Below are 14,652 nucleotides of genomic sequence, written 5' to 3'. Positions count from 1 at the left end.
GCTCAATCTGAAACTCCCCTTGTGCAGCTTTGTGCCATTCCTGTGAATCCTGCCATTGTTTCCGAGAGAGCAGAGCATGGCGTCTCTCTTTGCTTCTCCTCCTGAGGACATTGCAGAGCATAATGAAGTCACCTCTTGGTCTCCTTCCCTCCAGGCTGGATAAACCCAAGTGTCCTCAGCCTCTCCTCAGAGGAAGTACCCTCTGGCCCTTTTATCTGTTTTGTTGCCTACCTCTGCACACTTTCAAGGACCCAAACATCATTTTAAATTGTGGATTCCAGAACTGCATGCAGTATTCAAGGTAAGGCTGCACCAAGACAGTGTTTTATTCATCCCGAGTAATTTGTACTGAGATTGCACTGTGTGTTTCACTAGTAACTTTTTACTCTGGTTTAAGGAATAGATTTACTGAGGGGGAGGGATTATACAGTCTCTCTTGTCCTCCCACATGTGAGATGGATATATTCCTCATCACAAAATACAGCTGCACGCCTCTGCAGTTTTCCTTTTCCTTAGCCTTTGTATCTCTGACATTGTGGCTACATCTGTCTATAGACTGCAATCTGAAAGTACTATTAATAACTTCTTGCTGAATGATAGTTTTTAAAATCAGCATAGTCTATCTGTATTCCGACTACAGTCAAAGAATGGTCTTGGAGTTCTTTGGGGAGAACTATTGCTGTCAGCTTCAGTGCTGGTGGTAAGGTCACCAAGGAGGTGATCTTAAATGACAATGTCATGAACTTGCCAACTGATTCTTGCCAGCTTGCTGGGACTGTGGCCAAACCCTTCAATGTGATGGACAGGACAAGTACAGATGAAGCCTTTGCCTTGTTTGTAGCTAGAGAATAGCCATGATGAATAGAAATTACTTTAGAATTAGAAATATAGAAATTACTATAGAAAACTTATAAAAAAAAAAAAAAAATTGTAGCTTTATAGTACATCCTGAACTCTGTTTTACTGAAGTAATTCATTAGGAAAAATTATGAACATACTCAGGAGATTTATTTACAGAATTTCAAATTTAATACAATGCTGAGATTCAAGCTACCCTCTCTTACTCTGGGCTTGTAATTTTCATTTATATTAAGGAGCTGTGTCTGTGCATGAATTGAAAATGCTTGTATTCCTAAACACTTATCTGCTGTATTCAGAAGTGTTCTTCTCTTTATGAATGATTTAATATTGAGATTATTCAAAATTACATGTGGCTTGATTTTAGCAAATAATGCCTATAATTATTTGATCATTATTTAGAAAACAGAAGTTAGAAAAAGTTGAATAAATAAATGACAGTCTTTTATACATGTAGGATCCTTGTTATCTTCCTTCTTACCTTGCAGTGTTTTGTTTCCTTATGCTGTGGAAGTCAGCTTACCTCTACGGTGTTTCTATTCTTATAGGAATTAACATTTTAGGGATTATTTATTATTTTTCTATATTGAGAAGCCATAAGACATTACACGTCTGAAAGGATATAGAGGTCTCTTGTCCAAGTCATTGCTCAAAGAAAGGCGGTTATGAGCTCAGGCTAGTTTATTTGAGGCTTTATCCAGATAAATTCAAAAAGCCTCCACAGATGGAGACTGCAACTGTATACGTGAATATTTTAGTGACAGTAATTTCATCATGATAAATTCATACTCTGATACCTACAGGCTCCCCGGAAAAGTGCATCTCACAGGCCCTATCTTAAAGGTTCTTGACTGCTCTGAGGCAAGTCGGTGTGCAAGTGTTTAGAATTTACATCCGTCAGTATTTCCCAGGTGTTACAGGTTATCTGTGTGAAATACTGGCTACTTTGCTTGGCTGTACTGAAATTAGAGGAATTAGACATCTTTATGCCCATTAAAGATCAGGTCAATTAGCATATGATAAGACTTTTAGGTGAAGTACATGTAATATACTAAAGAGCTAAGCGATTGAATTGATTGGGTTTGGCACTTAAAAGCCAGGAGGAAGAAGTGACTTTCTGATGTGCTTGATAAGGGCATATGGGGCATATTATACTTGACAAGAAAATGTCAGTAATATAATTAACAAATCAGATCTCACACATAAGATATTTATAAAATAAATTCACATTAATTCTTTTAACGTTAAAAATGAGTCCAGTAATGATTACAAGCTCTGTCAGTAACTAATACAGCAACTATATAAGCTGTCTTTATATGTTTTATTCTTGCCAGAAGCAACCTTGGTAGAAATATTTACATTTTTACAAAAGACAGCATTAAGTTCCTACTTTTGTGGGAACTTTATGGTAGCTTTTGTTCCCACTGAATTGAGGAGCAGCAGAAATTATTACTTGCTCATTTCTAGAAAGTAAATGCCTGATTACATAGCAAAAATTGCAAGCTCTCATTTGGGTAAGTTCCAAAGCTAAATGTTTCAGTACTGGGTGTGCAAATCTTAGTCTATATATCTTCATTCTCATATTGCTTAATTTGATAGAGAAATAGATGAAACATCTGCCCTATATACAGTAAAGGAGTTCATGACTATTTGTTTTATAGGAAACTAAAAAAATCCTAGTAACAAAGAATGTTATTTATTTGGAAATAATAAAGATGAAAAAGGTCACTTTGAACCTCACTGGAAAGATACAGAGCAGTGATATAACATTCTAACTGTATTATCAGTACTAGACTTTATAGTGCATTGTTAGACTGGTCCTTGAAGTAAGCATGGATTTTCCAAATCTCTTTTTACTTTGAATTTTTGTAAGCATAACATTTAGCTCTTACATATTCATAAAGGAAACTGTGGTCGTCCTGAAAGTAAATAAAATTATGAAAAAAAAAAAATTACAAGGAGAAGAAAGCAGGAAGGTAATCACTGTTATCTGAAACACATACTCTATGTTTCTCAGCAAATGTATTACTGAATAGAGTGGTCAGACATTAGCATTTTTAATGTCTCCTAACAGCATATGACAAATGTGTCATGAATAATTAGATAATGCTAACTACCGAACAGTGCTTAATTCACTTACCTGCTGGTACATTTGCCCTTTCTATCTGACAGCTCAAGCTGAATAAATGCTATCTTTGGGCTCTGAACCACCAGCTGCACAGGGCAGCAAGGTCAGTTTCTCATATCACAGAGTGAAAGCTTTTAATGCTGAATAGCAATGCAGCTCTCAAGTCTACTGTTTGAATGGAACTGCTTAGTGTTGTGAACTGGTACAGGACTTTGCACGCCGAATAGATGGTATACTTAAAATCATGATTTCAATATTGGTGACCACATGAATTAATATCAACGAAAAGTTCACAGGAAAAGAGTTTCTTGAAATAGACATCTGTGTCTATATGTATGTCAAGAATGTTTTTCTCATATGTTAAATCAAACAATGGCCAAGTCCTCACCTAATGAAAACTTTAAAACAAAAAATCTCTGCTATTTTCTGCTACCTATAGACTAATGATTTGGAAGTTGACTTTATGGTTCAATTTGAACTTCAGATCATTAATCATAGAATCATAGAATCACCAAGGTTGGAAAAGACCTCCAAAATCATCTAGTCCAACCATCCACCTACCACCAATACTTCCCCACTAAACAATGTCCCTCAGTACATCTAAATGTTTCTTGAACACCTCCAGGGATGGTGACTCAATCACCTCCCTGGACAGCCTGTTCCAGAACCCAATCACTCAGAGAAGAAATGCTTCCTAATATCCAACTTAAGCTTCACCTGGCACAATTTGGGCCATTCCCTCTCATCCTATTGCTGTTACCTGGGAGAAAAGACCAATCTACATCTCAGTAAAACCTCCTTTCAAGAAGTTGTAGAAATCTTTAAGGTCTCCCCTGAGCCTCCTCTTCTTCAGACTGAACAACCCCAGTTCTCTCACTCTTTCGTTTAAGACTTGTGTTCTGGACTCCTCACCAGCTAAGTTGCTCTTCTCTGGTCATGCTTCAGGGCCTCCATGTCCTTCTTGTAGTGAGGGGCCCAAAACTGAACAAGGTACTCACTGTGATGCCTCATCAGAGCTGAATACAGAGCTATATTAAAGCCCGCAAACTCCTTTAAAAATGTTGATGGACCTGTAGTGGATGTGTCTGTGTTATTAGGGATTTCACTGCATTTGTTTTAATTTGTAAGTTGGATTTACAATGTTATGCTGGCTAATTATTCACACACCTTTAAGCCATTTTATTGGCTAGAGCCAACAAAATCAAATTTACAATTGCAAGAAAATTGATTACATTAGCAACCTTTGCCAATGTTATCAACAATTAACATTTTTAACAGAAAATGGTATTGCGGGAAGGGCCAAGACCCTACTCCAAATTCCACTCAAATCAATGGAAGCTTTCACACTGACTGCAGTGTACCTAAAGGTCCCACTCTAAAGCTCAAGTTTTCATACTGGAAGGCTGCTCAGTGCTTATGATTGACCACTGAACAAATGAAACTGGAAAGAAACTTTATCTTCTAATGGGCAATAATATTTTAAGTATTAGGAGGTGGAAATATTTTGCTGTAAACAGAATAAAGATGAGAGAAAAAGATTTTTATACAAATAGGTAAATTTGATGGTATTTAAAAAAAAAAAAACAGCATCTAAGTATTACTGCTACCTGGATCACCCATGCTTAAGCAGAAAACCAATTAACATCACTTTTATCTATTTTTACCCTAGCTTTCTTAAAACAGCTTCTTTTTCTTTTAATGTCAACTCTTAAGCATTGGAGAAAAAGATGCATGGAGAGCAACATTACCAGTATGAACAAATAGCAGTTGGACAAGAAAAGGAACAATTAAATTTTACTATGATTCAATTTGTTTGCCATAATCAAAGGGAAAAAATGGAGAAAAAGCAGCTAAAGAGAAAGAAATGAAAATACTAATGAGATTGTAGATGCTTTTGACAGCAGAATGTTATAATGAATAGCGCAAACAAGACTGAATGGAAACGAAGGCTGATAAATAAGGAAAAAAGGAGAGAAATTAGATGTCAGAGTCTTCCGTATAAAGATGGCGATAGAGGTTTTATGATGTCTTTTCACATTTTCCAAATTTGTGAGAAAGTATTTCATAATCATTCTTGAAGTTAAAGTCTAATTTAGAGCTCAGTGAAGCTGATCCCGTTTTAGGTCATTTTTCTTTTATAAAGCTGAATGTTAAATTCTGCCCTTCTCAGCTTGTACTATCTACGTCTGTTCATTGCTTATAAGTAAAAATGCTTTGTGTATCTGCTTGAAAGATGCATTTTGAAGATGAGATGGGAGATTTTGCATCTAAACTGAGCAAGAGGGAATTTGGGAATTTAAGAATCTCTGAAATGTGCTTCTCTGCTGTGCTTTTTGCTATTGAGATCCAGTATAGTTGTTTCTCTTTGTGGGAGGAGGTGCATAATTAAAGAAAATGCGTTGTCTTTGGTGAAATGGATGCTGATGTGTCGTGGGAGGAGGTGATTGTTGGGGAGGAATGAACAATGTGTTGCATTTAGTTCTCTTGGTCACACTGGTGTCTTTTTGTTGGGAGACAAATGGTAGAAAATGGTGAGTTTAGAGAAGTTCAGGAAGATGCATCAACATCAGGTTCAGCATTCCAAGAAGGAGAGAGAAACATATTTGTGTAAAAGACCACTAAATCAGAAAAAAATAATGATCTGTAGGTAATGGTGGATACCTGGGCATCTATGTTGATGGTTTTATACTATATATATATATATGCATATATGTATATTGTATAAATATATATTATAATATATATACAATATATGTAGTATAAAACTATATGAATGTATATATATGTGTGTGTATATATATATATATACACGTAAGTAATTTTTGTCATTTTCTCTCTGCTTATCTTGAACCTTATTGTTGTAAAAGACAGTTCTTTATCTTCCTAATTTCATGGTGATCATATCTCAATACTTAATCCTTACTTAATACTTTTAGTGCCCAGAGCAAAAGAGCACGGTCACTATCTTGTTGTATGTGTGGACTATACCTAAAGCATTGATCACATAATCAAAGCCAGTACATACTACTGTAACACTGAGGGAATATTAGTAAGTACAGAAGGATCAGGCCCATTGTAAATCAAGTTCTGATCCAGATTGTGACTGCTCATGGTTTTCATTGTCATCATTATCTGGAACATAACTTTTAATGTATGTTCTAACCACAGTGAATGCTTCAAAATCGTGCAGTCCAGTAACCATTAAGTTGGGTATTTATGTGAACCAACTACTATTCCTTTTTCACATAGGACCAAACTGGATGGTGTATGGGCAATCATTTCATTAAAGGTTATTAGTAGGAGTACTTCATTTAAAGCTTAAGATCCTTTGCCTACACTACTTACAGAATATATAACTGGAAGGCAAGATTTCTTTCTTTGCAAACAACTGCTACTGCTCTTTCCTGTTCAGATATGTGCCTGCTAGTCAACTTGCTATGTTGTTTTTCATATCCCTGAATCTTTTGTAGGATTTCATTATCATTTGGATCTCCAGAATGCTCTCTATCTCTTATGATTGGCAGCAACCATGTTATTTTCTTTTCACCGTGTAGAGATATTCTTCCTTTTTTCGATAGTGCAAAATGATGAAAGAGTTTTCAGACTGTGTGATCAGTATCATAAATATCTAAACATATTTGTTTTATTTACCAAGCAAGTACTGGGTTCTTACCAGATTTGTCTTTCATTTCTTTGTTTTCTGACACATATTGTGCTATTGTTAAAACTTCTTGGCAGTAGGAAAGAACTCATGCCTGTGGCTAAATGGAAAAGTGATGCTGTCTTTTCACTGTATTCACAATACATTTGCTATGCTGTTCACCTTACAGATCTTAGTATTGAGTGAAATGCACTCTTCACTCTTTAATTAGACATGATACCTCATTGTAATTGTAGATCTGCAGCCAAAAAAAAAAAAAAAAAGCCTGAAGAATACTTGTAATATAACTCTAATATGTTCCAAGATGATCAATGATGGCTCAGTATTTAAGTTATTATGGAGTGGAGAGGTTCCATACCTGCACCATACAGAATCTCAAACTTTGCAGTTGGAATGGAAATACTACTGTGGAATCTCTTGCAAGTTTTGAAGATCTTTTCTGTATATATGCATTACACATGGACAATCATGCATAGTAGTTCAAATAAGATGAATGTATCCTAAATATGTTGCATAAAAACTATATTTGGGGCCTCCAAAATTAATTTTACTAAGGAGTTTTAAATGTGAGAAGTTTGGCTTGTCAAGTAGCCGAGTCACCAAATGATAATCTTTTCTGTACAATGGTCTGGGTGAACAAAAGCAAGGTATTTGCACTTTGAGTGAGTTGAGATTTGAGGAAAAAAAAAAGGCTGATTAGTAGTTAAGAAAATATACTTTGTCTTCTATATTTGAGTGCTGTACTAGGAAGTTTCTTAGAATTACGGAACTGCTACATGTACAAAATCTATTATATAAAAAGTAGATATTGATTTTTTCATAATTGTTGCATTCTGCTACCAAGATTGTTAGTTTCAGTTAACCTATAACTTTTTGTTTGAGAGAAACGTAATAACTTTTTGTTTGAGAGAAACATAGATCAAATATACTGCTCTCAGAGCATGGGAATGGCAGTTGAAGGCAAACAGAAGAACAAATAATTGTTCAGTTTTTATTTTGCTGTGAGTATTCACGGTTGCATTTTGACACAAGATTAGATCACGAATACATAAAGAATATGTGTTTCTATGCCAGGATAAAACATAACTCAAGATCACAAGCATCAAACTTTTTTTAACGAATTAACATTCCTCATTTGTTTTCATTTATTTAAAGAACATTGAGGTTATGACCAGCAGACATTTAAGTAATGATAGTTATATCTTAATTTTACTAATGTCTTAAACACAAGCATACGCTACCTATAATCAAAGAAAACAGGCGTTGAACCCCCCTTAATAAAATTGTGTTGTTTGCATTTCCGAACCACTGTTAATTCCAAAGCTATGCAAACCTACTGTCATCAGGGTTAGTGTTCTCTTTAGAAAATTATTTTGGGAGAAACACAAATTCACATCAACCGTTTTGCTTTGGATAGCAGAATACATCTCAGATTTTCTTTTCAGAGCAGCCTCCATTTGAATAAATGGGCAGATGTCTCTTGGGTAAGAAATCAGAGAAAAGGAATAGGAAAATATAAACATTGAAACTGTCAATGAGGTGGAGGGAAGGATACTCAGAGAGCTGGGGAAAAGGAAAATAAGAAGAAATAATTCCTCAATTCTTGGTTCAGTGATGTTATTTGGAGAAAAGTTCACTATAGAAGTACATTTTCCACGTCTAAAAAGATTCTTCTCAGATAAGGAGCATTTGAAGATACAGTTGGTGTTGCTTGAATATTGCCGACTAAATCTTTTCTCCCGAAAATGAGAGCAGTAGGCACTGACAGTTTCCAAGAACTGAAAAATTACCCATTGTTTAATTAAAATCTTTCCTGTTTGATCTTGGACTAACAGATAATTAAAAGCCCTGTCATTATTCATAACTGGTGATTTTATGTATATATATATATATGTGTGTGTGTGTGTGTGTGTATATGTGTGTGTATATATATATATACACACACAAACTTCAGCTCACTGTAGTCAGTTAATCATAGAAGGAATTTGAAAACTTGGAGGGGAGGGGTTCTAACTTGATTTTTGCTTTATTTTCTTACCTTTAATTCTTCTATGAACATACTTTGAATTTTGAAATGTTGTTGAAAGGGTGGCTTAGCTGACGTGATAGTTTGTGAGAGCAGAACAGTTTTAAAAATTGCTTTGTAGAGGATCTTTCAGTGAAATCACATGATCAAACATCATGGAGATTCATTGTCAATATTTCTTGGAGAGCAGTGCTGCCATGCTTTTGCAGATGCACCTGCAGAAGTTAATGGTGCACGTATAGCATTACATTAAAGTGCTGTAGATTTTTATTATGAACGTAGCAGAAAATGAACAAACCTTGATTAATATGGGCACATTTGCTGACAGCCCTGTGCACTCCTAATGAAATAATGATCTGTTACTTGCTGTTTCCTGCACCTTCTCTCTTGTCTGTTTCTGTGTGGCATCGAGTGTGGTTTACTCTATGGACTTACTAGTTGCTTCTCTAAGAAATGTAGTGGTCAAGCTCTAGCTTTGTGCTTGTTTCCCATTATTTTCCTTTTTACTCTTTAAAAGATCAGTGATGCCATTTATACAGTTCACGTTTCTTTTCTTTACTCAACTTGACCTGTTCTTCTTATGTTTACAGTAATCCAACAAAAAACATTGATTGCACAAACTCAGAAGGTCCTCTGTGACATGAATTTGCCAGCTGAAGTTTTGTCCTGATATTTTGAATGTATAAAATACATAGATAACAGAACAGAACAAATAGTAGCTGGTCTGTGAAGGAGTATATGTAGCACAGAGAATATAGCTCAGATAAACCCCTAAATCTCTCTTGCTGGGACCAACAACAGTGAAATCCAAGAGCCCTTAAGTTCATAAGGCACTAATCTCTCACTGATCTTGAAGCACAGTGGGATACATTTTCTTGACTGTTCTGAATACTAGTTAAATAGTTGAAAAAGAGAAAACTTCCTTATTGCAACAGGCCACACAGCAAACACAGCCCTAAAACTTGAGTTAGAGGCAAAGAACTCTTAGGGCAAAAAAATATATTTTAATTTTGCAGAAATATGTTTGGCCCACAGAGTCCAGATTGGAGAAGATCCAGCCCAAAGGGGCAACAAAAAGGTGAATAACTTGACAAGGTAAGTCTGAATGAAGTCACTAGTAGATTTAGTTTTCATTTCATTTGAAAACCTCTCATAAAGAATCAAGTATCGAAGCAAGGATCTTCAGACCTTAAAGTCCAACTAATCATAGCTATGGGACTGTATACGACAGCTGTTTCTTCTAGTAATTCATACTAGGCACCACAAATGAAGAATAAGACCTTATCTAAGAGTTCTTATTTCACATTGTTGTTAGACTTTCAATCTATCATTAATATGGGGCAAGATGATTTAAAATCAGCATTAAAATGCATGTAAAGAGTAAAACATGTCTAAGCACATTAGCTAGAACTAGGCACTGAAGTTTAAATTTGACCTGCTTGATGTGTTTCTGTCCATATGTGCTGTGTTTGGATCCCATAGCGCATTGTGGTGTATGTTATTTCATGTAAAATAAAAACAGACTACGAGTGCATTGTACCATTAAGACCTGAAATTGTCTGTAGATCTGATGGCTTTTCAAAACTTAGGACAGTATAATGCTAATTTTAATTGCTTTGCAATTAAGTAGTTTCTTTGAAAGCTTCTTCCTTTTTAATAAATCTGTAGCACAGCTCTCAGAGGCTCAAGAAAAAGTGCTTCGTGGCCTTTTCCTTGTCCTCAGAATCTTCATGCGTAGATGTAAGTCTGCATCAATTGTATCATCTCCAGTCTAATTACCTCATTTACATATTTCATGCTTACTGCTCAGAACGCTCTGTGGGACACTGATGATTTAAATTGTGTGCTGTCAGACACAACCAGTTAAGGGGGATGCATTTTTATTTTATTATATTATTATTAAGATTTGCACAGTACATTTGCTATTAAGCAAATAATGTGTAGTGCTTCATATAAAATAGTATGTTTAAGAGTACTTGCAAAACCAGGCTTTTAGAATTTAAAATTTGCTGAAGTTAGGGTGCTTGTATCATCTGTTCTCATCTCCCTGTTCTATTGCTCCTTACTGCATTTTGGGAGCCTTGGATTAATGAACTCTTTTTCTTTTTTTCTTTTTCCCCCCATTTCAGTTTGGGTAATAAACTCTCACTTTCCTATCAGTTACATTTTTGAGATGATGCATCATAGAACTAGAAAATTGCATACAATAGAACAGCCCATAACCTATAAAACATTGAACTGGTGGAGAATATTAACAGTGTACAAGTAATACAGTGAGTTCTCATAGCTATAGGTCAGTCATACCTAATTAAAGATGTAACTTGGCACCCTTCACAGTTGGATGCTTTAGGAGATAGAATACTTGAAGTTTGACTCCGCATATAAATTTCAGCCTGAGTTTGGGACCCTTGATAGCACCTAGATACCTGGTACAAATCTCCCTTTAAAAGAAGGTGACTTCTTGAAGTTTCCAGATAAGCAGGAACTTAACTGTGATATCCCCTTAAGATTAGGCATCTTTGTGCCCAGAGGGCACGTAGGCTGCTTTCTTGCAGATCTCTGTTGAAAGGCAGAAACTCTGGTAATCTGCTCCTTGCAGGCAATGTCACTCTTGCACATTCTGCTTTACAGGCTTCTGTTGAGTGAGTTATTTTACATGCAGAATGCAGAAATGTCATGGTTCACTGACTAATGGCTTGTAGCCCACTTGCTTGTGTAGCAAGATTAATTTGCTATAGGATGAACCAAATGAGTGCTCCAGACAGGCAGGATGTGTGTCCTTTCAATGGCTGAAATGAGTAGTTACCCTAGTTAGTACTGACCTTATTCCTGCTGAAGGGCAGCTTAGTATTGTTCTTTCATTTGAGGAAAGATATTGCCACTCTTGCTCTCCTAAGTACTGCTAAAGAATAGTAGAATATGGCTTGTAATAAAGTGTAGAGCTCCACAGAAATGTGATCCTTTCAGGTCCTGTTCTCTCCTGAATTGTATCTTCAGTCATTTTGAGTACAAACTTTCTTTATAGTTTACACCTGCCCTGTAAAAAATACTTTAAATGAACAAGAACTTTCTGAGATCATCTCTTTACAGATATCACACGTGGATTGCTGTCCATCAAAAGAAAACTGCAGATTCACACATAAGGCTGAGATCTGTATGCACAGCTTTGAAATCAATAGGCATATATCTGAAGCCACTGCACGTAAGAGGCCTGCTGTTAGAGTGCATATTTTGTCTGCAGCCTGAAGAGTTGTACAAAACAGCATCAGTCTGAACAGTAGAGGTAATTAAAAAAAAAAAAAAAAAAAAGGGCAGGAGAAGATTTTCTAAAATGTAATTCATAAAAATTTTGGAAACTTTTCTTCTTTACTCTTGTCAGCAGTACGTAATGCCTTATACTGCTCAAGAAGACAGAGAGAGTACTTCTTTTTAGTGCCCTCAAGATTCAAGGTGTGTGGAGTTGAAGTATTTCACTGTAGTGCTCATTTATGGTATCTTTGGATACAGCAGTTTTTTAACATCAAGCAAAAAAAAAAGTGATGAAATACAAATATCAAATACCTCAAAGCAAGATTACTATAACCACCGAGTTAATAAAATCACAAAATGATGCTTACTACCTCAGCTGTTGAACTCTGTGTTAGTACTGTTCCACACACAGAGGAGCTGATATTGTGTTCATTCCAAGCCAAATGAAAACATTAAACACAAAGTCAGCTAACTCTAATCTAGGCATATTTCTTTTAACATCCATAGGGTCTTAATAGCTACATCATGCATTACTTCAGTGTTAACTGTTCCAGCAGTTCTACCCACACAGACCCATTTTCTCCATCTGCATTTTAACCTCGCAGTTGTTTTATTCAGGCTTCTATGATCAGTAATTTTTGTCAAGAAAGAAACAAGTTACCAGAGCCTAATGGCTTTGACTTTAAATGTCCTGTTTAATTACAGTGTCCTAGGCAGTTATGCTGCTCTGTGAGCATTTTTGGCAACATTAAGACAGAAAAATTCATCTAGGAATAGCAGTAAAAGGGTAACTGTTTTCAAATAGAATTTGTAAATTTAATTATTTAAATCTACAAAAGGTTCTCACTATCTTGATAAATTAAAATTTCTATATTTCAGTTTACCTTAGTTTATTCTATATTTTAGTTGCTATACTTCACTTACAAAAATAATTCCACTTTCTGTAGGATATTTTTCTATGAGAGTATGAGCCAAGTTGGTGGAGGATTTTTATGAGCATAATTAGTTGTAAATCTTAAATGCCATTGTAAACATTTTTTGAAATTATTTAACATGTTTTTGGATACGTGAAGCATGCCAGGATTCCATCTGTAGTCCTAGATGTACAGGAAGTTATATTCATGACACCGAGTGCTTCCAAACAGCAAAGCAGTGCTTTTTCTTCTTGGTTGTTTTTTTTTTGTTTGTTTGTTTGTTGTTGTTTTTTTTAATCAAGGTATCAAATCTCCAGATCCTTAATTAATTCATAAAATATTCAGATAGTTACCATTTAAGTGAGTGGAAATTAAGAATTGATAATGATGTTAAAGTTGGCCTGGTACTGTCTACCCTTCTCCCAGAGGAGGCAAATACTTAATCCCTATTGTGGTTTTGAAGAGGCAAACTCAGAATTGCTTGCCATTAACTCAGACTTCTTAGAAGTCAATAGTAAATCTTATATCGATTTTTGCATGGTCTAATTAGGTCAGTTCTGAAGCTCCAAGAATCTAAACTGGATAATTCATAGTTATACTCTAAAATGCCCTTCCATATGTTCCAAAATAAGTAAGAAATCCATCAGTCTCCCAAATAAAATTATTCCTGAAGCTGGATCCGCTTAGCTTTGTTAAGCAATTTTGGTAATCCACAGTTTTGCTGTTGGTTCAAAGTTAGGGATCCCTGAAGTGAATTTAGAGAAGAGAGATTTAGATTAGGTCCTGAGGTGCTATGCTCTGCTAGCTTTGAAGAAAATTGTAATTACTCCCATTTTAAAAGAGCATATTCTTATCATACTGAGCAACTGAGTAAAATTACATTGCTTTCAAGAAGAGCTTTTTAAAATAGGTGCTGAGATACCGTAATAATGATGAGCTTAGTAAAAATGCTTAGACAAAACGTGATCTGATAAAAACGAAATGTGGCACAAGACTAATTGATAAAACTTCCTCGTTAACTGAGACTATTTGTAGCTTGTCAAGTATAAAGCTGCTCAGATCAATTCTTTGTAATTGAATTTCAGAGGAATATTAACTTAGTCTGTTGTAGTAATGAATTTAGTAGATTGTCTGCATGTTTTGTGTATATCTTCCAAATTAAAATTAAGTAAATATATGGCTAAGGCATTTCACAAATGTTGCTTTAGTTATTATATTAAAAAATGGAACTTTTCTCTAATTTGCTTCCTACTTAAAAGTCATTTAAAAGCTAAAGTCAGCTTGAAAATCTAGGAATCACCAGCTACTGGAAAGGAGATGTATGGAGAATGACCTGGGTGTTCTGGTTGGACAACTGGTTGGCCATAAGCCAGTAGTATGCCCTTGTGGCCAAGAAGGCTAGTGGTATTTTCAGGTACATTAAAAAGTGCATGGCTAGTAGATCTAGGGAGGTTCTTCTTCCCCTCCTCTCTGCCCTGGTGAGGCCACATCTGGAGTGCTGTGTCCAGTTCTGGGCTCCTCAGTTCAAGACAGTGAACTTCTAGTGAGAGCCCAACAGAAGGCTTCAAAAATAATTAGGGACCAGAGGCATGTTATGGAGACAGAGAGACCTGGAGCTGTTAACCCAGACAGGACAAGTCTAAAAGAGCATCTCAGCCATATTTATAAATAACTAAAGTGCAGGAGATAAGTGGATGGGTTCAGACTCTTTTCGGGGAACAAGGGGCAACGGGCAAAGACTGGAATAAAGGAAGTTCCTTGCAAACATGAGAAATAACTTTGTTATGTTGAGAGGGGCAGAGCCCTGAAACAGACT

This window comes from Tetrao urogallus (assembly GCF_951394365.1).
Source record: "Tetrao urogallus genome assembly, chromosome: 5".
NCBI lineage: Eukaryota > Metazoa > Chordata > Aves > Galliformes > Phasianidae > Tetrao > Tetrao urogallus.
This window is presented reverse-complemented; position numbering follows the sequence as displayed.